The sequence below is a fragment of the Pan troglodytes genome, chromosome 14, assembly GCF_028858775.2.
Source record: "Pan troglodytes isolate AG18354 chromosome 14, NHGRI_mPanTro3-v2.0_pri, whole genome shotgun sequence".
Taxonomy (NCBI): Eukaryota; Metazoa; Chordata; class Mammalia; order Primates; family Hominidae; genus Pan; species Pan troglodytes.
Genome location: NC_072412.2, coordinates 39,083,153 through 39,107,916, shown reverse-complemented (window position 1 = coordinate 39,107,916; position 24,764 = coordinate 39,083,153).

The window sequence follows — 24,764 nt, the reverse complement described above, 5'->3', positions numbered from 1 at the left end:
CCCCCACCAGAAGGAGACTCTTGCAAGTTGGGGTCATATCTCATTCATCTTTTTATTCCCACCTACAAGTACAGAGCTTGATCCAATTCATAACTCAAACTTTCATCAGGGTAATGTTTTTGAAACAAAAATTATTTTCCCTTTTGCATGTCTAAGACTTTCTCTGAAGTCAGCCCAAGATACTATCTGTAGGGCAATTGAGATGGGAATTCAAAGAAACAGTCAATATTCATTTTTTATTTTCAATTACCAAAGTAAGATTTTTGCATTAAATCTTGGAAGCTAGGCTCTGTCAAGAGTGAAAGGATTTTCTAGGAAGTTTCCCTGTTCCTTGGGAAGGGATCCTGATGTTAGCTAATGGTTGCCAGCCTACAGAATCACCATTGGGTTCTCTATCGTGGCCTCAGAGGGTTCTGATATGATTTGGATCTGTGTCTCCACCCAAATCTTGTCGAATTATAATCCCCACTGTTGGAAGTGGGGCCTGGTGAGAGGTGATTGGATCATAGGGGTGATTTCGCATGAATGGTTTAGCACCATCCCTTGATGTTGTCCTCTCAATAGTGAGTGAGTTCTAGGGAGATCTGGTCATTTAAAAGTGTGTAGCACCTCCCCTCTCTCTCACTCCTGCTTCTACTCTGGCAATGTGACATGTCTGCTCCCCCTTTACCTTCTGCCATGATTGCAAGTTTCCTGAGGCCTCCCCAGAAGCCAAGGAGATGCCAGCATCATGCTTCCTCCACAGCCTATAAAACAGTCAGCCAATTAAAGTTCTTTTCTTTATAAATTATCCAGTCTCAGATATTTCTTTATAGCAATGTAAGAATGGCCTAATACATTAGCCCTCCAGCTGCAGGGAAGACCCCTTGAACCAGGGTTCAGTTGCAACCACATCTCACGGGAATAGTCAGCAGCCATGTCAAAGCTGACATGGGCTGAGACAAAGGGAGAGTCATGTTAGGGGTGTCATGTATGAAAAGAAATATCTATATCCATGAATCTTTACAGGTATTAATAACTGTATAAATTTGGATATCTAAAAATATATTTCATTCCCTTACCTTTGTTGGTTACTGATTTGAATATGAATATGGTTACTGTGAGCATTCAAAGTAATGAAAGCTATGAATGAAGAACATCGGTCCTCATCTTTTCACTGATGACATAAGATACAATATGGATAAGGAAATGAACATAGCTATAGCTAGAGATGCAGGTATAGATCAGACAAAATATTGGGGTCTGCTGGATGGAACCAGGAAGAACAAGAGATGGTCAATTCATAGCCTCCTTAACATTCTCAAAATGTGTTTCATGACAATGGCAAAATACCTGCCATGATGGTTCATTTTATGTATCAACTTAATGGAATTAAAGAATACCCAGATAGCTGGTAAAACATTATTTCTGGGTGTTTCTTTGAGGGTGTTTCCAGAAGAGATTAGCATTTGAATCCATAGACTGAGTAAAGAAGATCTGCCTTCACTGACGGACATGAGCAGGCCTTATTGCTCTCCCTTCTTCAGTTGAGATGTCCATCTTCTCCTGCCCTCAGACATCACAGCTCCTGTTCTCCAGCCTTCACACTCCAGGACTTAACACCAGCACCTCCCAAACCCCACCCCTCCAGCAAGACTCCCCTGGTTTTCAGGCCTTCCAACTCAGACTGGATTATACCACCTCCAGCTTCCCTGATTCTTCAGTTTACAGATGGCACGTTGTGGGACTTTCCGGCTTCTATTATCATGTGAGTCCATTTTCATAGTATATCGTCTCTAACACGTCTAATCTCTCTCTCTCTCTCTCTCTCTCTCTCTCTCTCTCTCTCTCTCATTGGTTCTGTTTCTCTGGAGAATCCTGACTAATATACCTGCCTTTCAATGGCTTGATTTTTTTGTAGGTCAGAAATATGTGAGCAGGAGAGGGCTTGTTAGGTTTGGAACTGGGAAAAGTAGCTTCCAGAGGACCAGATTACCAACTGCCAGAAAACGGAAAATGGATAAGTGTTCATGTTTTAAAAAGTCACTTCATATGATATTTTTCTTACATTGGAACATTGGCATATCAATAACCTATATTACTTTAAAATGCCGCACCCTGTTCTATCACCTTAAAAGTTGTCAGTTAGTGTTTCATTTTGGTCAATAAGCATTATCTTTAGAAGGTAAATTAGTTAAATCTTAAAGTAGAAAAACTTAAAAGGTATACTCATCTTATTGAATTTTAATTGTTTTACAACCCAGCAGTGATTTGGCCTTAGGGAGGGTTCCTCTGAGGTAGACATTTGAAAATACCTCTAGAAGATTCTGTAGGTTTTCAGGCACATTTAACTCTAAGAACAGTCTTATTTTGATAATTAATTCACTTACAGACGTTAACAAGTTCGGTGGCATCTAAATCAAAACACCACTCTCACGTGAGTAAACGGGCAAGAGGGGTAAGGGGATTGGATAGTCATCTGAAGGCAGGAGAGGATCCTAGAGATCTAGGGGAACAGGCAGAACAGCTGGGAGAGGGGTACAGAAAGGAGAAAGGGAAAGACCCTAAGGTGAACCTTCCTTTTCTGGATGCTTATGATTTCAGCCAGGTGCAGTGGTGCACACCTGCAATCCCAGCAACATGGGAGGCTAAGGTGAGAGGATCACGAGTTTGAGTTCCATCTGGGCGAAACAGAGTGAGACCTCATTTCAGAAAAAAAAAAAAAGAAACTAGCTTACAATTTTGTTGTCGTTGTTGCTTATAAAATAACAACTAAAATCAAGTAAGCATACTTACCTAAAATACCAAGGCCCACCGCGAACTGACCCCATTTGACCAGATTATAAGCTCTGTTCCCTGGCTCATGGTGTCCACATTCTTCTTTCTTTCTTCACGCACCCCAAGCCTAGATCAACCGAAAGCCTTTGTTCTTTCTATAGTCTTTGCTTGTAAGTCTCTGCAAGACTCTGGTTTTTCCTTCCTGTGGTTAAAATGTCAGTGCAAGTGTCTCATCCTCAGAGAGGCCCTCCCAGGCCACTCAATCTAGCTCCTTTCAATTAAAGGAGGCTTATTTTTATCCAGATCGCTCTTACTCTCTTGATTTTATTTTCTTCATGGCACTTAGGGCTTTCTGACGTGATCTTTTTTTCTTTTGTCCGTCTCCCCCCACTAGAGAGCATCGTTTTTGTCCATCTCATTCACCACTCGTTCTCCAGCACCAAGGGCATCTTCACTGAATGAGGGAATTCATGAATGAATATTTGGATAGTGCTTTATATTTTGCGAAGTGATTGACAGAATACTACTTACATTCATGTTACTATTTAATCCTGCAACAAAGCTGTGAGGTAACATTGCTGTTTTCTTCATTTATACAGGAGAAAGCTGAGGTTCACAAAAGTAGATTTCTTCTCCAACATCCTGAATAATAAACAGAAAATTAGGACTTGGACTCAGATTTTTTGTGTCTGATGTAGATGTGCTCAATTGTTTTTTTTTTCTTAAAAATAACATTTATTATGTGTATTATATGCCAAGAATTATGTCTGGAAGCCACTGAGAAGATTTCAAGCGGAGGAGTGACATGATAATTTTGACTTTGGAGTATGAGGTGTGAGTTTGTTTTTATCCCAACACTGCTTTTAAATGTGTCATACCAGATCTTTCTTCCTCAACATTTGAAAACATCTCTAGAAGATTCTGTAGGTTTCCAGGCACATTTGACTCTAAGACCAGTCTTATTTTGACAATTGACTCATTTACAGATATTAACAAATCCAGTAGTATCTAAATCAAAACACCACTCACATTTAACCGGCACCTTCTGCCCCTCATCTCCATCCTGACCTGGGGGCTGGAGCCTGCAGTTTGAATCTACTCTATCATCTCTGTTTCTTGCTGTAAGATTTGAAAGAGGTAAAAGCTGAAGGAAAAGGCAGAAATAATTCTTTTGTGTGTTTATTTTCAGATATTTTTTGGAAGGTTCTGCAAGACCTTGATACTGTGCACTTCTTTGACATAGGTGATGTATTCTAGAGATTGTTTCTTGTGACAGCTTCCTAGCTCTTGCCTCCGAAAATAGACCCCTGAGTCCCTTGGATGGCAGGAGTCCCACTTCCTTCTGTGGCACGTATTTTCCCATGGAAATGTGTGTATCCTTGCTGGGAACTCAGGTGGGTCCACTGTTTCTTCTCTTCCCCTATCTGAGCAGTGTTCAGACTATGGCAGGTGAGAAGCAGTCTCCTATCTGCCTCTGTCTTCACATATGTTGACAAACTCCAGAAGATAGAAGTCAAATTCTCCCAGGGGTTCTCTGTCATGCTTTGTTTTGGGTGACCGGGAAGGGCCTCCTAGTTACTGTCATTCAATAAACATCAAGCTGGGAGTGAAGGCTCAGGGTCCTTCTGTGCTGGCAACTCCACTTTTCTGGAAGAATTCTCTTATATCGCACCTCCCTGGGGTACATGGAGGGGTAAAGCCACAGCATTCCTCCCCTCCACTGAAGGGCTCAATGCCTCCTCTTCCTTACTGCTCAGACCTAATGAGCTCCAGGCTTCTGTATGTACTTGCTGGATGCAGTGGTGGGAATGAGAGATGAAGCACCCATTCGGCCTCTTCTCAGCCAGCCCTGGAAGGAGGTGACTGGTAGCTCTCTCTACGGCTCTTCAGAGTGCCTTATGGTTCTCAGCAATGGGACTCTGGGCAAAGGTGCAAGACAAGTGCAAACTTCCCATGACAGAGAATGTTCCCTCTTGTGGAAACACTAACGTGATAACACTGTGAGGAGCTGACTGGAAGATGAGACTGGAGAGAGGGATTCCAGATAGCAGCCAGGTGAGGAAGACAGGGCATCTGAGCTGAAGTCTTGGTGATGGGAATGGAGAGGAAGAGACAGATTTGGAAGATGTATTCAGGTTTCTGGCCTGGGTGAGTGATAGTGCTGTTCACAAAGACATGAATCAGAAACAGGGCAGGCTTTGAGGAACACGGGTGAGTTGTCCTGCCCCCGTGGAGTCCGATGTCTCTGGAGGAAGAGGGAGTAGAAGCGCAATAGTTAAAAGGGTAGGCTGAGGCTCAAGAGTGGGGCTGACTTGGAACTCTCGATGGGAGAGTCCTTGGAATTCGGGTAGCTACTGACGCCACAGGAGTATCTGGCGATTCCTGGGGACTGTGTATAACAGGAGAAGGGAAAGAGCTCCACTGGTGCCACCTAGAAGCCCCAGCATTTAAAGTTGGGTTGGTTTGCATGGGAGACTGAGACAGGGCCAGGAAGGTGAGAAGGAAAATTCCCTGAAGGATACTGAAAAGAGAATTCCCCTCCCTGAGGCCTTTTACTATAGAGGTCACCAGTCGGCCTAAATTATGCCACTTCTATGTCTTTCCCTTGTCCTGCAGGTTCTTGTCTTCATCTTCCCTCTTCCTTGATGAGCTATTTCATAGGCCCTCAAAAGGAAGGGGTTAATCTGTTTGTTCTTGGGCTTCGACAGCTTCCCCAAGCCACAGCCTCCTTAACAAAGACTCCTGGGATGAAAGCTAACTAATTGGAGGAACGTTCTTTCCATTTCTCAGGTGTGCCGGCTTCCCCTGCAGATGGGCAGGGAACCACGATCCTGCTATTGGCCTCTGCCCCTTCTGCACTCACAGTCTGCAGCTGTGACTTTATAGCGGGGGCTTTTGCATTCTCTTCCTCAGCATCCTCAACCCTCAGAGGTCCCAAAAGGCTGTGCTTCTGGTACCCCTCACACTTGACAAGCAAGTGGAATTTGGTGGGCCTGGCCAATTCTTCCCATTGCTGGGAAACAGCTCTGTGTTCCTGGCATCAGAGGAAGACAGTCACCCAATGCCACAGGTGGTACTTTGTTGTGGGATTCCCAATTCTCCTCTTTAGAAGTGATTATTACAAGGGCCCTCGTAAATTCTCTAAGAGAAAGAGAATTTTATTCTCATCAATGGATTTTTATTTGGTGGGATGGAGAAATGGAGAGAAGAATCATAAGAATGGCAAAGAGAAAAACTCAAGTTTCTCAAGACAACTCCATATCAAATCAAACCATTTGAGGGGTATCAGATAGGTAAAATCTGGTTTGCTTACAAAGTCACTGGGGGAGTAAATGGCCATGTTCAGCAGTTGTATACTTTGCTTGCTTAAAACAATGCTCATTAGCATTCCCGCTTTTCCTGTGCACTCACCATTCTCAGCTCCCAGAGTGGATGTCAAAACTCACGTCTGCTTTTGTTTCCCAGTTCTTTTGAACTAGCACGCCAATTTGCAACTATTGCTTTCATGCCAAGATAACCATGCCATTGTGTGGGCCAGCTTTGGGTTCTATGCCCTGGAGAGCTTTGCCAAAGTCACGGAGGAAGCTGGTGGGGAAGCCTGGAGCAGAGCACACAGCTTCAGCCTCTCAGGCCCTCAGCAAGCTGCAGGCTTGGGACTCTCTTCTATCTCTGCAAGTGCTCCCGGCTGTGATGGAAAGTAATTTTCCCCTTTCAAATGAGAGACATAGGTGGTCCCTTAAAAATCTCTTGCAAATATGAGTCTATGTCAGCATGTACATTGATGTAGGGGCATTGTGTGCAAATTCCTAGTAGCTTCCTTAAGACAGGAGTCTATGCTACTATCAGAAATATCTGTATCATTTAGGTTTGGAAGAAAATAATAATTTATGATGATAAAGATGATTATCTCTGTGGACCGATTAGAATTTTTTAGGGCAGGAAAGTATTTTCCATATGTACATTGAGGGCACTGAAAATGTCAGTTTGCAGCACAGGCAATATGATCACAACCACAGAGTAGGTGAGAGGAGAAACATGTCAACGGTGGTATGGTGCTTGTGAACTTGCCTTAGACTGGACAGTCGTATTGGATCAATAGTAAATACTTACCGAGCACTTCTTTTGTGTTGCTCACTCTGATTCTCATTTAATTCTTTTTTTTTTTTTTTTTTTTTTTGAGATGGAGTCTCACTCTGTCACCCAGGCTGGAGTGCAGTGGCGTGATCTCGGCTCACTGCAACCTCCACCTCCCTGGTTCAAGTGATTCTTCTGTCTCAGCCTCTCAAGTAGCTGGGACTACAGGCATGTGCCACTATGCTTGGCTAATTTTTGTATTTTTAGTAGAGACGGAGTTTCACTATATTGGCCAGCATGGTCTCGAACTCCTGACTTTGTGATCTGCCCACCTCAGCCTCCCAAAGTGCTGGGATTACAGGTGTGGGCCACCGCGCCCGGCTCTCATTTAATTCTTACAACAATTGTGAGGTAGAACTATTATTTACCACATTTTAAAGATGATGAAACTGAGGTGGAGGTAGGTTTAATAACTTGTAGGGAGTCACCCAACTCGTAAGAGAGTAGTGGGAATAGAAGAAGATGCTATTAACTAAACTGACTGTATTTGCTTTTTAGAGATTTTTTCCTCCTACTGGGAGTGATAGAGGAAGATGTGCAATACAAATTTTCTTACTTGACCTCTTTTACTTGGAAGCCTGCCAGAGATAAAACACAATTTGTAGTCATAGAAATGAGCTCCTGCTGCTTCTTTCTTTTTTTTCTTTCTTTCTTTCTTTCTTTTTTTTTTTTTTTTTTTCTGAGGCAGGGTCTCGCTTTGTTGCCCAGGCTGGAGTGCAGTGGCACGATCTTGGCTCACTGCAACCTCTGCCTCCCGGGTTCAAGTGATTCTCATGCCTCAGCCGCCTGAGTATCTGGGATTACAGTCACATGCCACCATGTTCAGCTAATTTTTATAAAGACAAGGTTTTGCCATGTTGGTCAGGGTGGGTCTCAAACTCCTGGGCTCAAGTGATCTGCCGGCCTTGGCCTCACAAAGTGCTGGAATTACAGGCATGAGCCACCATGCCTGGCCAAGAGTGTCTTCTTGAAGCTTGAAAGCACTTAGTCCTAGACCTAGAAAAGTTCTAATAAATATTGCATATTTTAGAACAAATATTACATATTTATGACATTACCACAACATTTCAGTATTTATCATGAAAAAATGTTTCTCTAATGTTTACTTTTTAATTTTAATAAGTATGACAGAATAAAAATATCTAAGATGATGTAAGATAGTCTAGTGTCTCAGGTAATTTTTCTGAACACAGAATTGCTAGGGCACACACTAGAAAATGTTAAGCTCTGATTGCTTTCTTGCAACTTACCTCCTTCTCCTCTAAGTGTAGCTAAAAACAAAATAAAACAGAAGGAGTTTGTTATGATTTTACCAGCAGAACAATAACATCTATCAACCCCTGGGCTAATTTTCTTTTCTACACATTCTTCTTGACGGAACTTGTTTCTATCTGTCCCATCTGTAGGTATAGCCCAGTTGAGTGGTCTGAGGCCTTATCGCTGTATTGGCAGAACTTCATCTGTCCAAGGATTTTGGGAAGTCCTTGGGGTGCAGACTTCAGGACCTTGGTTTCTCCACCTTATTCCTGGGCTGCCAGGCTGCTGTCGCTGTGGTTGATAGTTGTCTTGAGGTCACAAATCCACTGGGCACAGTGGTCAGGGACGACACAGTCCCTATCCCTCCCCTCTTCCCTTTCGATACTCAATGTCAAGCTGTGGACAGGCCATTTTTCAGAATTCCTTATTCACAAAGGAGGTTAGACTGTAACTGTTAACAAGATTAAACTTAAGATATAGCTATAATGGAAGTGTCATGTAAATAATATTTTCAATGTAAATAGCAATATGAAGACTACATATTTCCCGCATGAGGATCCATAGTTTCCTCTACAAGAAGTGTTATATACCAGAGTCATAGCTGAAATTAGCACAGAGAGAGGAGAACGCCATGTTCCTTGGTACATTCTCTTTCTTTTGTTGTTGTTGTTGTTTTGAGATGGAGTTCCGCTCTTGTTGCCCAGGCTGGAGTGTAATGGCGTGATCTTGGCTCACTGCAACCTCTGCCTCCCTGGTTCAAGCAATTCTCCTGCCTCAGCCTCCCAAGTAGCTGAGATTACAGGCGCCTGCCACTATGTCCAGCTAATTTTTTGTATTTTTAGTAGACATTGGGTTTCACTATGTTGGCCAGGCTAGTCTCGAATTCCTGACCTAAGGCGATCACCCACCTCGGCCTCCCAAAGTGCTGGGATTACAGGCATGAGCCACCGCTCCTGGCCCTCATTGATGCGGTCTAAGGCCAACTTCCTCATTTGCCTAGGATGTCTTCTCCAGGATGATTGACTGTAAATATTCATTCCTTCAGGAAACATCCCACCCTTTCCACAGGTGTGACCCAGATGTAAGTCTCCAAGGAAATTCCACAATAGCTCCATTTCATTAGATTTATCAAAGCCTAGATTCAATTTTAAGCAACACTGTATGTGAGAGAGCAACAATCCAATCCACGATGAACCACACAGATCTCTGACTGACTCCTCTCCAACCTCTCTGTTATCATGGCCTGAATGCTTGGCTCATGTCTTCATTATAGTTCTGCTTTTCCTGCAAACAAGTGCTCAAGAAAGAAGCCGCAAAACTAGGAACACCAGCAATAGAACGGTGCATGGTTACTACAATAAACTAATTAGTTTGTACAATTTAGTTCAAACTTCGAAAATTTCTGTTGTTGCAAGAGGCATAAGATGCAACACACATCTGCTGACTTTTTTTTTTTTATACTTTAAGTTCTAGGGTACATGTGCGCAACATGCAGGTTTGTTACATATGTATACATGTGCCATGTTGGTGTGCCGCACCCATTAACTCGTCATTTAACATTAGATATATCTCCTAATGCTATCCCTCTCCCCTCCCCTCAACAGGCCCCGGTGTGTTATGTTCCCCTTCCTGCATCCAAGTGTTCTCATTGTTCAATTCCCACCTATGAGTGAGAACATGTGGTGTTTGGTTTTTTGTCCCTGTGATAGTTTGCTGAGAATGATGGTTTCCAGCTTCATCCATGTCCCTACAAAGGACATGAACTCATCCTTTTTGATGGCTGCATAGTATTCCATGTTGTATACGTGCCACATTTTCTTAATCCAGTCTATCATTGATGGACATTTGGGTTGGTTCCAAGTCTTTGCTATTGTGAGTAGTGCTGCAATAAACATATGTGTACATGTGTCTTTATAGCAGCATGATTTATAATCCTTTGGGTATATACCCAGTAATGGGATGGCTGGGTCAAATGGCATTTCTAGTTCTAGATCCTTGAGGAATCGCCACACTGTCTTCCACAATGGTTGAACCAGTTTACAGTCCCACCAACTGTGTAAAAGTGTTCCTATTTCTCCACATCCTCTCCAGCACCTGTTGTTTCCTGACTTTTTAATGATTGCCATTCTAACTGGTGTGAGATGGTATCTCATTGTGGTTTTGATTTGCATTTCTCTGATGCCAGGGATGATGAGTATTTTTTCATGTGTCTGTTGCCTGCATAAATGTCTTCTTTTGAGAAGTGTCTGTTCATATCCTTTGACCACTTTTTGATGGGGTTGTTTGTTTGTTTTTTTCTTGTAAATTTGTTTAAGTTCTTTGTAGATTCTGGATATTAGCCCTTTGTCAGATAAGTAGATTGCAAAAATTTTCTCCCATTCTGTAGGTTGCCTGTTTACCCTGATGGTAGCTTCTTTTGCTGTGCAGAAGCTCTTTAGTTAATTAGGTAGATAAAACCACAAAGATGGGGAAAAAACAGAGCAGAAAAGCTGAAAATTCTAAAAATCAGAGCGCCTCTCCCCCTCCAAAGGAACACAGCTCCTCGCCAGCAAAGGAACAAAGTTGGACGTAGAATGACTTTGATGAGTTGAGAGAAGAAGGCTTCAGACGATCAAACTTCTCTGAGCTAAAGGAGGAAGTTCAAACCCATCGCAAAAAGGCTAAAAACCTTGAAAAAAGATTAGACGAATGGCTAACTAGAATAACCAGTGTAGAGAAGTCCTTAAATGACCTGATGGATCTGAAAACCATGGCACGAGAACTACGTGATTGAATGCAAAAACTTCAGTAGCCGATTCGATCAACTGGAAGAAAGGGTATCAGAATTTCATATCCAGCCAAACTAAGCTTCATAAGTGAAGGAGACATAAAATCCTTTACAGACAAGCAAATGCTGAGAGATTTTGTCACCACCAGGCCTGCCCTACAAGAGATCCTGAAGGAAGCACTAAGCATGGAAAGGAGCAACCAGTACCAGCCACTGCAAAAACATGCCAAATTGTAAAGACCATTGATGCTAGGAAGAAACTGCATCAACGAATGAGCAAAATAACCAGCTAACATCATAATGACAGGATCAAATCACACATAACAATATTAACCTTAAATGTAAATGGGCTAATTGCTCCAATTAAAAGACAGAGACTGGCAAATTGAATAGACTCAAGACCCATCAGTGTGCTGTGTTCAGGAGACCCATCTCACATGCAGAGACACACATAAGCTCAAAATAAAGGGATGGAGGAAGATCTACCAAGCAAATGGAAAACAAAAAAAGGCAGGGGTTGCTGACTTCTAATTCATCACATGCAGACCTTCCCCTGAGAGTTCCATTTGCTTCGCTAAGGAGCCTACTCAAGAGTCTTTTTTTTAGAACAAAAAGACAATGGGCATCAAAGGTAGTTTTAAGGTGCCACCTCCTAGAAAGCACAAAACTGCTTAAAACTTCTATAATGAGTTCAAAGGCACTTAGAGTTTCTACTCCATTGAGTCAAGCCTGCGCCATGAGCAAATATCTCCTTGTTTGTTCAGAACTTCACTTGAAAAACAGAAGCAATGCCAGATGCATTTAGGAAGCAGTGTGTCTATCATCCATGGGAGGGCAGGAGGTATCACCTGTTATCCTGGCCATGGGCAAGTGTGCTGCATGGATCACACCCAATAGACTGGACAGGCAGACAGCCTACTGAGGAGAGATGGCAAGAGGGTTCCCTCTAGTCCAGCTGAGCATTCTATAGTTAGAGTTATACCCAGCTCCGACATAAGCAACAAAAGGGGATCAGTGAAGCACCCACATTTAGGCTTAATTTCTTCCAATGTTCCCATAATTGAAAGTGAACAGTGTCTGTGGCCTTTTGTTTGTTTTACTGAAAATAGAACTAATAATATTACTGACTCTAGACATTTGTTGTAAGAAATAAAAGGCATGATATACAGGAAAATACTTTTCATTACAAAATACTATTATAGACGTTAATTATAATTATTATCTTCCATAAGAAATTATGGGTTTATTCTAGTTCACTCTTTTAAGTACTAAACTGCTGAGTCTATGAAAGCATTATGAAATTCTATTCTCTATCATGATTTCTTACAGTTACTTATATTTCCTCTGTGTTCTTTCTGCAGAGTTTTGTAGGCACTTCAGATGGGAACCTGCTGACCTAACATTACTGCTGTTGGCAGGGATTGCCTTATTTTTCTAAGAACAAAAGTTTATGATACCTTAAGATTATCTCTAAAACGTCTTGATTCTATAATGATTGTGTTATTTTTGAAACATTCCCTGAGACTGTACTATATCCAGGACTCACATCTACAGTTGTTTTGAAATTGTATAGTTGATCAAAAATATTTTGGGGAACAATCGAGCAGTAAGTATAATTTTTAAATCGGCATGGTGTCTGAGTTGGTGCCCTGGCCCCAGATCTGATACTTAAACCAAAGCCTTGCCTGTGGGAACTTATTCTGCTCAATCGTTTCATTGTTATTGAACACAATGAACATGATGACCCTGAAAATTCAAACACTCTTCCCAGAGCTATCTCTTTAGACCACCGCCTTATTTTTCTAACTGAAGCGTCTAAGATTTCTTTTCTGCTCGTTATGAAGCATGAGAATTCCAAACGGTCAACCACGGAGGCTTTCTTCAAACCTATTTCACATTGAATGAATCTTTGTTCAAAACTATGTTAGGTCCTATGACAGGGGTGTGAGACATGGTTGCTGTTCTTAGAGTTTTATCTAATTGCTGAGATCCAGCAGACATACTAGAGGGAAACACAGGTGCTTGCTAGGTCTGGTTAGCTACAAATTTAAGCTGTCTACCTTCAGCTGGACACAGAGTATGGCTCCAGGAAGGATAACCTATGTTTTGCTGCACTAGCAGATAGATCACAAAATGTCAGTGGGTTAGAAGAAAAGTCCATATCTCCAGGGTTGCTGTTTCAGGAAGAGAGAGATGAAGATGACCCCGCAGCTCTCAATGATGTGTTCCCCCTCATCAGGGAGGAAACACAAGGCATTTATACCCACATTTCACTGGTCAGAATTCGCCATGTGGTCTCACCTCACTGCTCATTGGCTGGAAAATGTAGGGAAGAACCTGGAGTGTGAAGTCATCATAGCTTGTGGATTCCTTCACTTCCAATTAAATCCCATTCCCAATGCTTGACATGTTATCTTGCTTCCACTTCACTGAGAAAAATCAAGCTACTATAATAAGCATTTCCTCCTTTCTTATCCCTAGGTTTTCTTTATAGCTCAGCATAGATGTCCTGAAGAAGTGGCTCTCCTCATTTCTAAGGTTTATTCTGACACTATACACTTCATTTTGGCATTTTGCTACCTCCAAGGCAAAACTTAATTCTATAATTATCTATTCTCTCCCCAATATCTTCAAATACTCACAGTGAATATCTCAAACTCAGGGGTGCAAGAACTATAATTACCTTTATTTTTTTAAAAAATCATCATTTAATTTCTGAGTCCCCTTTCTGTTAAGCTCATAGAAAACTTCACCTTCTTTGCTTTCTTTCTCACCAAATAAGGCTGAAGTTACCTCTGATATTTGGCCCATGATGGTGAATTCGTTTTTTGAAGAAATAGCTTTCTTCTGCAATGCCCTGTGCCCATGTGTATGTCTGAAGTAAGAGGGTTGGAGACAGGCAAGGGGACGTGGCCAGCTCTTCCCCTCTGGTCATCATTTATAGTCTGAGTCAGATGCCACCTCCATCACAAAATTTTCTCTTGGATGTCCTAGCTGAAATTCTCCACCCATACTCTGATTTCCAATAGCATTTTATTTGTGTCTCTACCACAGTATTATGACTTTGTGCTCTGAACTGGGGTGATCATGTTTACATTTAAGTTTTTCCTTTACAGCAGCAACTACATCTGACTCTGTATGCTCACTTCCTAAAAGAGTGTGTTGCAAGTAGGTGCTCCATAAATATTTACAGCAACAATGCATAAGCTGTTTCTGATATCCGGGAGTTGCTTTACAATATTCTAGGGGAAAAAGTGAGTGGGTGGAGGGAACAGTTGAAACAAGCTTTGTGAGCCTTGATGACCAATGACACTGGGTGATGAGCACATAAGGGCTTATTATACTGTTCTCTCCACTTTTGTGTGTGAAGTTTGAAATTTTTCATAAAAATGACTGAAAAAAGCAAATAATTGAATGTCTTATTTTTAAAAAAATCATGACTCATGCCTGTAATCCCAGCACTTTGGGAGGCCTAAGTGGGTGGATCAGCTGAGTTCAGGAGTTTGAATCCAGCCTGGCCAACATGGTGAAACCCTATCTCTACTAAAAATACAAAAAATTAGCCGGGTGTGGTGCCGTGTGCCTGTAGTCCCAGCAACTCAAGAGGCCGAGGCACGAGAATCACTTGAACCCCAGAAGAAGAGGTTGCAGTGAGCGGAGATTGCACCACTGCACTCCAACCTGGGAAACAGAGTGAGACTCCGCCTCAAAAAATAAAAATAAAAAATTAATAAAATGGTTACTTTTAGAGATAGACTTCCCATTTCAAACAGCTGAGTAGAATAGTTCATTCCATTAAGTTAATGTTAAGATACTGAAAGAAGAGAATCCAAGAATATTTTTTGGCTCCCAGCCCTAGCTCTTTAAAAACTGTGAATTATATACATTTTCTTTCACTGAAAGCTTCTCAGGGCTATTCTTAAGTGAGCGAGGACTTGTTGGTGCTGCTGGGCTCTATGACATTGCTCTCCCCAGTTGAAATGCTCCATTTCCACTGTGCTACTTCTAGATAAAGATGATTTCCTGACACATTCTGTAAATCTGTGTGCAATATTACTATTTCTATTCGGTTTTATAATAGTCATAAGCATAACCTTTTATTGTCCCACCTCCCTTTGCTTTTCAACACCTTCTTTGCATGTGAAATCACTTTTTAAAATAAATTTTTTATTTTAGAATAGTTTCAGATTTACAGAAAAGCTGTGAAGATAATTCTCATATACCCACACCCAGTTGCCCCTATTATTAACATCTTACATTGCCATGGTACATTTGTCATCACTAATGAACCAAAATTGATACCCTATTAAGTCTATACATTTTATTTTATTTTATTTTATTTTATCTTATTTTATTTTATTTTATTTTATTTTCGAGATAGAATCTCCCTCTGTCGCCCAGGCTGGAGTGCAGTGGTACGATCTCGGCTCACTGCAACCTCCGCCTCTCAGGTTCAAACGATCCTCTTGCCTCAGCCTCCCAAGTAGCTGGGATTACGGCACATGTCACCACACCTGGCTAATTTTTTGTATTTTTAGTAGAGACAGGATTTTTCCATGTTGGCCAGGCTGGTCTTGAACTCCTGACCTCAAGTAATTCACGTGCCTTGACGTCCCAAAGTGCTGAGATTATAGGCATGAGCCACCGTGCTTAGCCTCAAATCTATACTTTATTCCTATTTTCTCAATTTTTACCTAATGTCCTTTTGCTGTTCCAGGATACTATCCAGCATCCAACATTTAGTCTTGCTGTATGAAGTCATTTTTTTTTCCTATTCTTCCCTTTCCTCTTCTCTTCCCAGCCTCCAGTATCCTCTGTTCCACTTTTTACTTCTACAAGATCAACCTTTTTTTAGTCTTTCACATATGAGTGAGCACATGCAGTATTTAACTTTCTGTTCCTGGCTTATTTCATCTAACATGAAGTCCTCTGGTTCCATCCATGCTGCCATGAATGACAGGATTTCATTCTTTCTATGGCTGAATAATATTTCATTGTGTATATAGGCCACATTTTCTTTACCTCTTCATCTGGTGTTGGACACCTACGTTGATTTCATTTCTTGGCTATTATGAATAGTGCTGCAAGAAACATGGAGATGCAGAGGCCTCTTTGATATAATCATTTCCTTTCCTTTGGATAGATTCCCAGTAGTGGGATTGTTGGATTGAATAGTAATTGTATTTGTAGTTTTTTGAGGACCCTTCATACTGCTTGCCATAGTGGCTGTACTAGTTTACCTTCCTATCAACAGTGTTTAAGAGCTCCTTTTTCTCTGCATGAAATCATGTTTAAAAGAACATGTAATTTTTTTCTAACCCATGATATCAACTCAGGGTTGTCCTAGAATATCCATCTTGCCTGAGAAATGTATGGTCCCTTTGCTTCCTTTTAAATAGTTTATTGATTTAAAATTTGCCTTTGTTCTGATCGTCCCTTTATGAATAGGTAATGGCACTTTGACATTTCAGGATAGGGAAAAAAAAGTCCCCCTTTCTCCCACCCTGCAAAAATCTTCTCACCTCAGAGAAGGCAATTTGAGTTGGACAAGGCTTCAGGCTTTGAGCTCAGGGCTTTTTAAAGTCTAAAACAGAGGAAACATGCCCACAGAGAGATAAAGTCCTCTGCATGAATTTGCCTGCTTTCCACTGTCATCAGTGCAAATTAGCTCAGGATCCCCTGAGCGGACGCTTCTGGTGGAGAGGGGAGAAGTGAGAGCTTTTGAAATCTGAGGGATGGAAGCCTGGTCCTGACAGCAATAAAATATGCCCAAGGTGCAAAGTAAGTGGCACAAAAAACGACCAAGGAGCCCCCAGATTGAAGCCTGCCTGCCTTTGTCCTTGGATATATGACCATCCCCATTCCCACTAATATCCCTGTCTGACTCACAGCCAGGAGCAGGATCACCATGATCAGTGAAGAAGCAGTGAGTGTGAATTTACTGATAGAGATGGCTGAGTAAAAGTGGGCAAAAGTTTAAAAATTATTACATTAATTTGTTTGTGCTCAGGACAAATCTCCAGCCCTTGCGCAGTTTCAGATGGCCTCAGAGTGAGTTTCAATACAGTAACCAAAAAGGAAAGGTAGGTGTGCAGGAAACAGCCATTGCCAACTGCCTATTGTTCAGAGGGGCCTGCTTGTCTTGTTCCCAGGTCAGATATTGCTGCCAAGATCTGAGGCCCAGCCAGCTACAAATGTGACCGGCCACACCTTCTCCACTCTGCTGTCACCACACCACCTCCACCCTTTGCACCTGCGCTCCTGCCACCCACCAACCACCTCACAGCTGTGACAATCCTGGGAAAAGCCCTGGGTTTGCTGTCAGAAGTCCTTGGCTGTAAGGAGTTTGCAGCCAAACACTACTCCTGCCTGTAATGAAAACCCTACTGAAGGGCATCAGAGAGCTGCCGAAACTACCAGGACTGGGGGCTTCGTTGCTCCTAAGAGGAGCAGTGGATAGTGAGCTGAGAGTCTTCAGCCACTTTCTTCCTGGGAATAGTTGCTGGTTCTGGGTTTAGGAAAAGAAGCCAAAAATCTGCGCTTTGTCTGGGCAGAGGGACACTGCTGGGGAGAAAAGAAACCAGCAGAGACTGTGGCTGTTATGTGGGGCTGAAAGCATACAATTAGCGACTTATTGCACTAAGCTCGTGGTGAGAAGAGCAGGTCAGAGAACTGAGCCTAGCACAGTAATGGGTTTCCCTTCAAGATATCTACCTGAAGTTTAAGAAATAAGCAAGATGTTTCTGAAAAGCATATTTGAGTTTTTGGTAATCTTTCCATTCTTAGAAGACCAGGATTAGAGCTCAGGATCAGCCATAAGGAAGGGTTCTAAAGGGAGGACTTTGGGATCCCACGGTAGGCTTTGGAAGAAGTGTCGCCAAAGAAAATATAGGACAAGGCCCAGTTAAATCTGAATCTTAAATAGACAATAAACAATTTCTAAGTATGACTCATGCAATAGTTTGGACATAAAATTTAAAATTATCCATCGTTTATCTGAAATTCAGATTTAACTGGGCATTCTGTGCTTTTATTTATTAAGTCTGGCCACCCTACTTGGTGGACTTGTGGTGGGCAAGATAGCGACCTTCAAAGATGTCTGCACACTCTAATCTCCAGAACCTTTGCATATGTCACCTCATCTGGCAAAAGGGACTTAAAAGATGTGATTAAATTAAGCATTTTTAAATGGAGAGATTATCCTGGATTATCTGGGTGGACCCAATCTAATCACTAGGGTCCTTATACGAGAGACGTGGGAGTATCAAAAGTAGAAAAATATGATGTCACTGGAGAGGTGGAGAAAGAGAGGCCCTGAGGATGCCATCACTTCCTATAGGATGGAAGAAGGGGCCATGAGCCAAGGAACGTAGACAGCCTCTAGAGGCTAGAAAAGACAAGGATGACAAGGCCCAGTTAACTTTGAATCTCAGATAGATAATAAATTATTTTTCTTATAAGTATAATTCATGCAATATTTAGGACATAAAATTTAAAAATGATTTATTGTTCACCTGAAATTCAAATGTAACTAGGCATTCTATGCTGGCATGTGACTGAAACAAACACCAAATACCTATTCTTCCCTAGCATCCCCTGAAAAGAAGATGACCCTGCTATAGCTTGATCTTAGCCCAGTGAAACCCATATCAGACTTCTGATGTACTTATAGTAATTTTGTGTTTTAGCTACTAAGTTTGCAATAATTTGTTACTGGAACACCAGAAAAATAATATAGGGCTATTCCTTAGGAAGAAGTTAACCCAGGGATAAACAGAGTCTCCTTAAACCTGCAACTCAGCTTCTAATGATGTCAGTGCATCCTTGGAATAAGACATTCTATCTGCAAAGCAGAGGGAAGGATGAAATCTCTCTGGAGGAAGATTAGCATCATCTGGAAGTTCTAAAAAGGGTTATTAGCCACGTCCCACATTAAATAAAATTATTAGATGGAACCATATGGTGAAAACCTGAGGAAAAACTAACAACAGAAAGTCTCGCAGTTGATCCAGATATTGAAATTAGTAGACAAAGACTTTTCAGCTATGATTAGTATGATTAAGAGTTAAATAAGGTGAAAATAGATTTCAAAAATAAGCAATTTCACAGAGAATTGAAGTCTTTCAAAAAGAATAGATATTCTTGAACTGAAAAGCTAAAAAAAACAATAACTGGAATTGTGCCATCAATGAATGAGTGTAGTAGCAATTTATACACAGTAGGAGAGAGAAGATACTCAAGGACAGGTCAATTAAAAAATCCCAAATTGAAGCATGGAAAAAGAAAAATAGTGGAAAGTAAAAAGGAGTTTTAAAAGCATGTGGGACATTACAAAAGAGCCTGACCTTGACATCATCAGAATCCCAGAAGGGAAAGAGGAAAATGGGGAAAAGTCATATTTTAAGAGACAACAGAGAAGAGTTTTCTAAAATGGTGGGAAACATCAAGCCAGAGATTTGAGAAGCTCAGCAAAACCAAAGCAGAATGATAAGGCCTATGAGATGAAAGTTTTAACACTATTGAAGATACACAAGGAGAACTGGACAAATAAAAAGATAGAACATCTACTTGGATAGAAAAATTCAGCCTTATAAAATGTGAATTCTTTCTGGGTTAATTTATAAACTTAATGTCACCCCAATTTTTAAAATGTAAGTTATTTTTTCTGAATCTAGACAAATTAATTGTAAATTTTATTTGACAGGACAAACAGGCAATAATAATAATGGAAAACAACAAAAAAGAGCAATGAAGAAGATCTAACTCTACTAAATACTGAAACATCTAAGACTGACAATAGAAGAACATGGTATTAGCACATGGATCAACAAACAGAACAAAAGAGAAAATTCAGAAGTAAATTCAGTCGCATATAAAAATTTGCTGTATGATAGAGGTGAAATCTCGAATCTATGAGGAATAATGAACATTATATCAGGGAGTGCTAAGATAACTGGATAGCTCTATGAAAAAGAATAAAATTGTGTCCATTTCTCACACCACATGCCAAGATTAACTTAAAATCAATCAAAGATTTAAATGTAATCATAAGTTATATGAGTTCTAGAAGAGAACATATTACTATGTTACCTAGAATGAGAAAAGCTTTACAAATTCAATATCTAGAGGCAACAAAGGAAAAACATAGATAATTGGTTTTTTCACTCTTTTGTATGGTGAAAACACCAAAAGAGCAAAGTAAAAAACTCAATCATAATAGAATGAAATACTTGTATCACAAAGTGATATCACAAAATATTCCCCAAATTCAATGAACTTCTAAAAATAAATACAATTACCACAAATTCTATAGTTTATTGGAAAAAATGTAAACAACTCAAAAAAGGTGCTTGATTTCATTCACAATAAGAGATGCAAATTAAAGATACAATGACATACAATCCTCATCTTTGGATTGGCAAAAATTTGAGAGTGTGACAGTGTAGTCTCTTAGCAAGGCTAAGTGAAAATAGGCACGCTTGTATGTTGAAGGTTGGAATGCAAAATGGTAAAAATCTGATGGAAGATAACTCAACTTTTAAAACCTGACTCCTGGGATACACTGGCAAAAATGCAAATGCTGAAGGCTATTTATTGCCGTGTTATTGTAATAAGAAATCACTGAAAACAACCTAAATGTCCATCAAATGGGACTATTTAAATTACCGAGGGTAAATCTACAAAATGGAGCATGTTGAAGCTATAAACAATGAGGAATAACTCTAAATACTGCTATGGAGTGACCTCCAGGATATATTAATAAGTGGAAAAAAACAAGGTGCAAATAGTATACATAGTGTGCTACTTTTTATTTAAAAAGTACAAAGTAAAAATTTTCATTTTTTTAATGAGATGACAAACCAAAAATTATTTTTAAATGATCACCTGTGGTGGACAACAGGAACAAAGTAGGGGGAAAAGGACAGAACCAATACTTTCCTGAATATACCTTGTTTTATAGATTTGTCCTTGAAATATATACACATTTAAATTAATTATAAAGCAAAATGAAAATAAAAAATCAGTCCCTAAAAAAACAAAACTATATAGTAAGTTGTTGACTTAATCTCAGAAAAGAATATTTCAAGTGACAATAAAACATTCTCATTTGACAGTACATCTACAGTTGGACTATATCCTGTGGTCGAAAGGAATTACAAAGAAATTTTAAACTATTCTTAGCAGTCATTTCAAAAGTAATGGCATTGCATTTGTCATTGCAAAGCTATTATATTTAGGAAGCAAAGTTTTCGGCATAAGAGAAATAAGATTAAATATAAAATAAAAGAAGATAACACCACTAAATCATAAATTTGAATTGGATGTGTTTAAATAAACACATTTAAATACATTCTCTACTTCTGTCTATTGGAAATGCCGAGGAATGATGACCAGTCCGGTAACACTGACCACTTCTAATAACCAGGCTGTGATCTCCAAATATCATTTGGCAGTAAAAGAAGACAGGATGATTTGGGAAATAATTGATTTCAGATTATACTCAGAAAAGGTCCAATATGAGTCTAGACTCTAAAACATTTTGTTTTTGTGGAAAGCAAGGAAGTTATTCAAGGTTACTGGGGTTATGTTAAGAGAATTTAGTAACCAACTTGTAGGCCGTTACACTTGCCAAAGATGAAATAATTTGAACGTCAAAAACAAGAGTAACTATAATGAATTAAAACATACTAAATATATTAAAATTCATGCATTCATAATTACACTAAAAGCAAACAGTACAACATTGGTGGCCACCTTTGAAGAATGCTAGGGCACCAACTCATTCTGAAAACCTGTAAAGTGAAAAATGCGAACATGGATAGTTTTTCCTGCCCGTGTTTTACCTAAGAGTGACCAAATGCTTGTTGAGTGAAAGTTTTTAATTACAAAAGAATTCCAGCCAGTAAATAGAAAAGAGATGATAGAATTAGAATATCGATATTTTGCAAACCCTAATGAAATACCCATAGCTAAAACCATTCCATGAACTTTATGATGAATGAATCAGGCTGACCGTGCTCAAATCCACTGATCGATCTCAATACCACAAAGAAAACCACACAACATATGCCTCCTGAAGATGGAAAGGGAAGTACGCAACATTGTCTATAAGGTATTCTTAATATAACCTTGAACCTGAATAAGACTCTGGATCCAACTTCCACTTTGCAAGAAATATACGAGATAGAAGAAAGCATTAAAGATATGGGGATGGAAGCAGCAAAATCCAGAATACGGGAAGAATGTAGGAAGCTCTACAGAACAAGCAGCCCGATTTCTTTTTTTTTTTTTTTCTTTCTTTTTTTTTTTTTTTATTATACTTTAAGTTTTAGGGTACATGTGCACATTGTGCAGGTTAGTTACATATGTATACATGTGCCATGCTGGTGCGCTGCACCCACTAACTCGTCATCTAGCATTAGGTATATCTCCCAATGCTATCCCTCCCCCCTCCCCCCTCCCCACCACAGTCCCCAGAGTATGATATTCCCCTTCCTGTGTCCATGTGATCTCATTGTTCAATTCCCACCTATGAGTGAGAATATGCGGTGTTTGGTTTTTTGTTCTTGCGATAGTTTACTGAGAATGATGGTTTCCAATTTCATCCATGTCCCTACAAAGGATATGAAGTCATCATTTTTATGGCTGCATAGTATTCCATGGTGTATATGTGCCACATTTTCTTAATCCAGTCTATCATTGTTGGACATTTGGGTTGGTTCCAAGTCTTTGCTATTGTGAATAATGCCGCAATAGACATACGTGTGCATGTGTCTTTATAGCAGCATGATTTATAGTCATTTGGGTATATACCCAGTAATGGGATGGCTGGGTCAAATGGTATTTCTAGTTCTAGATCCCTGAGGAATCGCCACACTGACTTCCACAATGGTTGAACTAGTTTACAGTCCCACCAACAGTGTAAAAGTGTTCCTATTTCTCCACATCCTCTCCAGCACATGTTATTTCCTGACTTTTTAATGATTGCCATTCTAACTGGTGTGAGATGATATCTCATAGTGGTTTTGATTTGCATTTCTCTGATGGCCAGTGATGATGAGCATTTTTTCATGTGTTTTTTGGCTGCAGAAATGTCTTCTTTTGAGAAGTGCCTGTTCATGTCCTTTGCCCACTTTTTGATGGGGTTGTTTTTTTCTTGTAAATTTGTTTGAGTTCACTGTAGATTCTGGATATTAGCCCTTTGTCAGATGAGTAGGTTGCAAAAATTTTCTCCCATGTTGTAGGTTGCCTATTCACTCTGATGGTAGTTTCTTTTGCTGTGCAGAAGCTCTTTAGTTTAATTAGATCCCATTTGTCAATTTTGGCTTTTGTTGCCATTGCTTTTGGTGTTTTGGACATGAAGTCCTTGCCCACGCCTATGTCCTGAATGGTAATGCCTAGGTTTTCTTCTAGGGTTTTTATGGTTTTAGGTCTAACGTTTAAATCTTTAATCCATCTTGAATTGATTTTTGTATAAGGTGTAAGGAAGGGATCCAGTTTCAGCTTTCTACATATGGCTAGCCAGTTTTCCCAGCACCATTTATTAAATAGGGAATCCTTTCCCCATTGCTTGTTTTTCTCAGGTTTGTCAAAGATCAGATAGTTGTAGGTAAGCGGCGTTATTTCTGAGGGCTCTGTTCTGTTCCATTGATCTATATTTCTGTTTTGGTACCAGTACCATGCTGTTTTGGTTACTGTAGCCTTGTAGTATAGTTTGAAGTCAGGTAGTGTGATGCCTCCAGCTTTGTTCTTTTGGCTTAGGATTGACTTGGCGATGCGGGCTCTCTTTTGGTTCCATATGAACTTTAAAGTAGTTTTTTCCAATTCTGTGAAGAAAGTCATTGGAAGCTTGATGGGGATGGCATTGAATCTGTAAATTACCTTGGGCAGTATGGCCATTTTCACGATATTGATTCTTCCTACCCATGAGCAAGGAATGTTCTTCCATTTGTTGGTATCCTCTTTTATTTCCTTGAGCAGTGGTTTGTAGTTCTCCTTGAAGAGGTCCTTCACATCCCTTGTAAGTTGGATTCCTAGGTATTTTATTCTCTTTGAAGCAATTGTGAATGGGAGTTCACTCATGATTTGGCTCTCTGTTTGTCTGTTGTTGGTGTATAAGAATGCTTGTGATTTTTGTACATTGATTTTGTATCCTGAGACTTTGCTGAAGTTGCTTATCAGCTTAAGGAGATTTTGGGCTGAGACAATGGGGTTTTCTAGATAAACAGTCATGTCGTCTGCAAACAGGGACAATTTGACTTCCTCTTTTCCTAATTGAATACCCTTTATTTCCTTCTCCTGCCTGATTGCCCTGGCCAGAACTTCCAACACTATGTTGAATAGGAGCGGTGAGAGAGGGCATCCCTGTCTTGTGCCAGTTTTCAAAGGGAATGCTTCCAGTTTTTGCCCATTCAGTATGATATTGGCTGTGGGTTTGTCATAGATAGCTCTTATTATTTTGAAATATGTCCCATCAATACCTAATTTATTGAGAGTTTTTAGCAGGAAGGGTTGTTGAATTTTGTCAAAGGCTTTTTCTACATCTATTGAGATAATCATGTGGTTTTTGTCTTTGGCTCTGTTTATATGCTGGATTACATTTATTGATTTGCGTATATTGAACCAGCCTTGCATCCCAGGGATGAAGCCCACTTGATCATGGTGGATAAGCTTTTTGATGTGCTGCTGGATTCGGTTTGCCAGTATTTTATTGAGGATTTTTGCATCAATGTTCATCAAGGATATTGGTCTAAAATTCTCTTTTTTGGTTGTGTCTCTGCCAGGCTTTGGTATCAGAATGATGCTGGCCTCATAAAATGAGTTAGGGAGGATTCCCTCTTTTTCTATT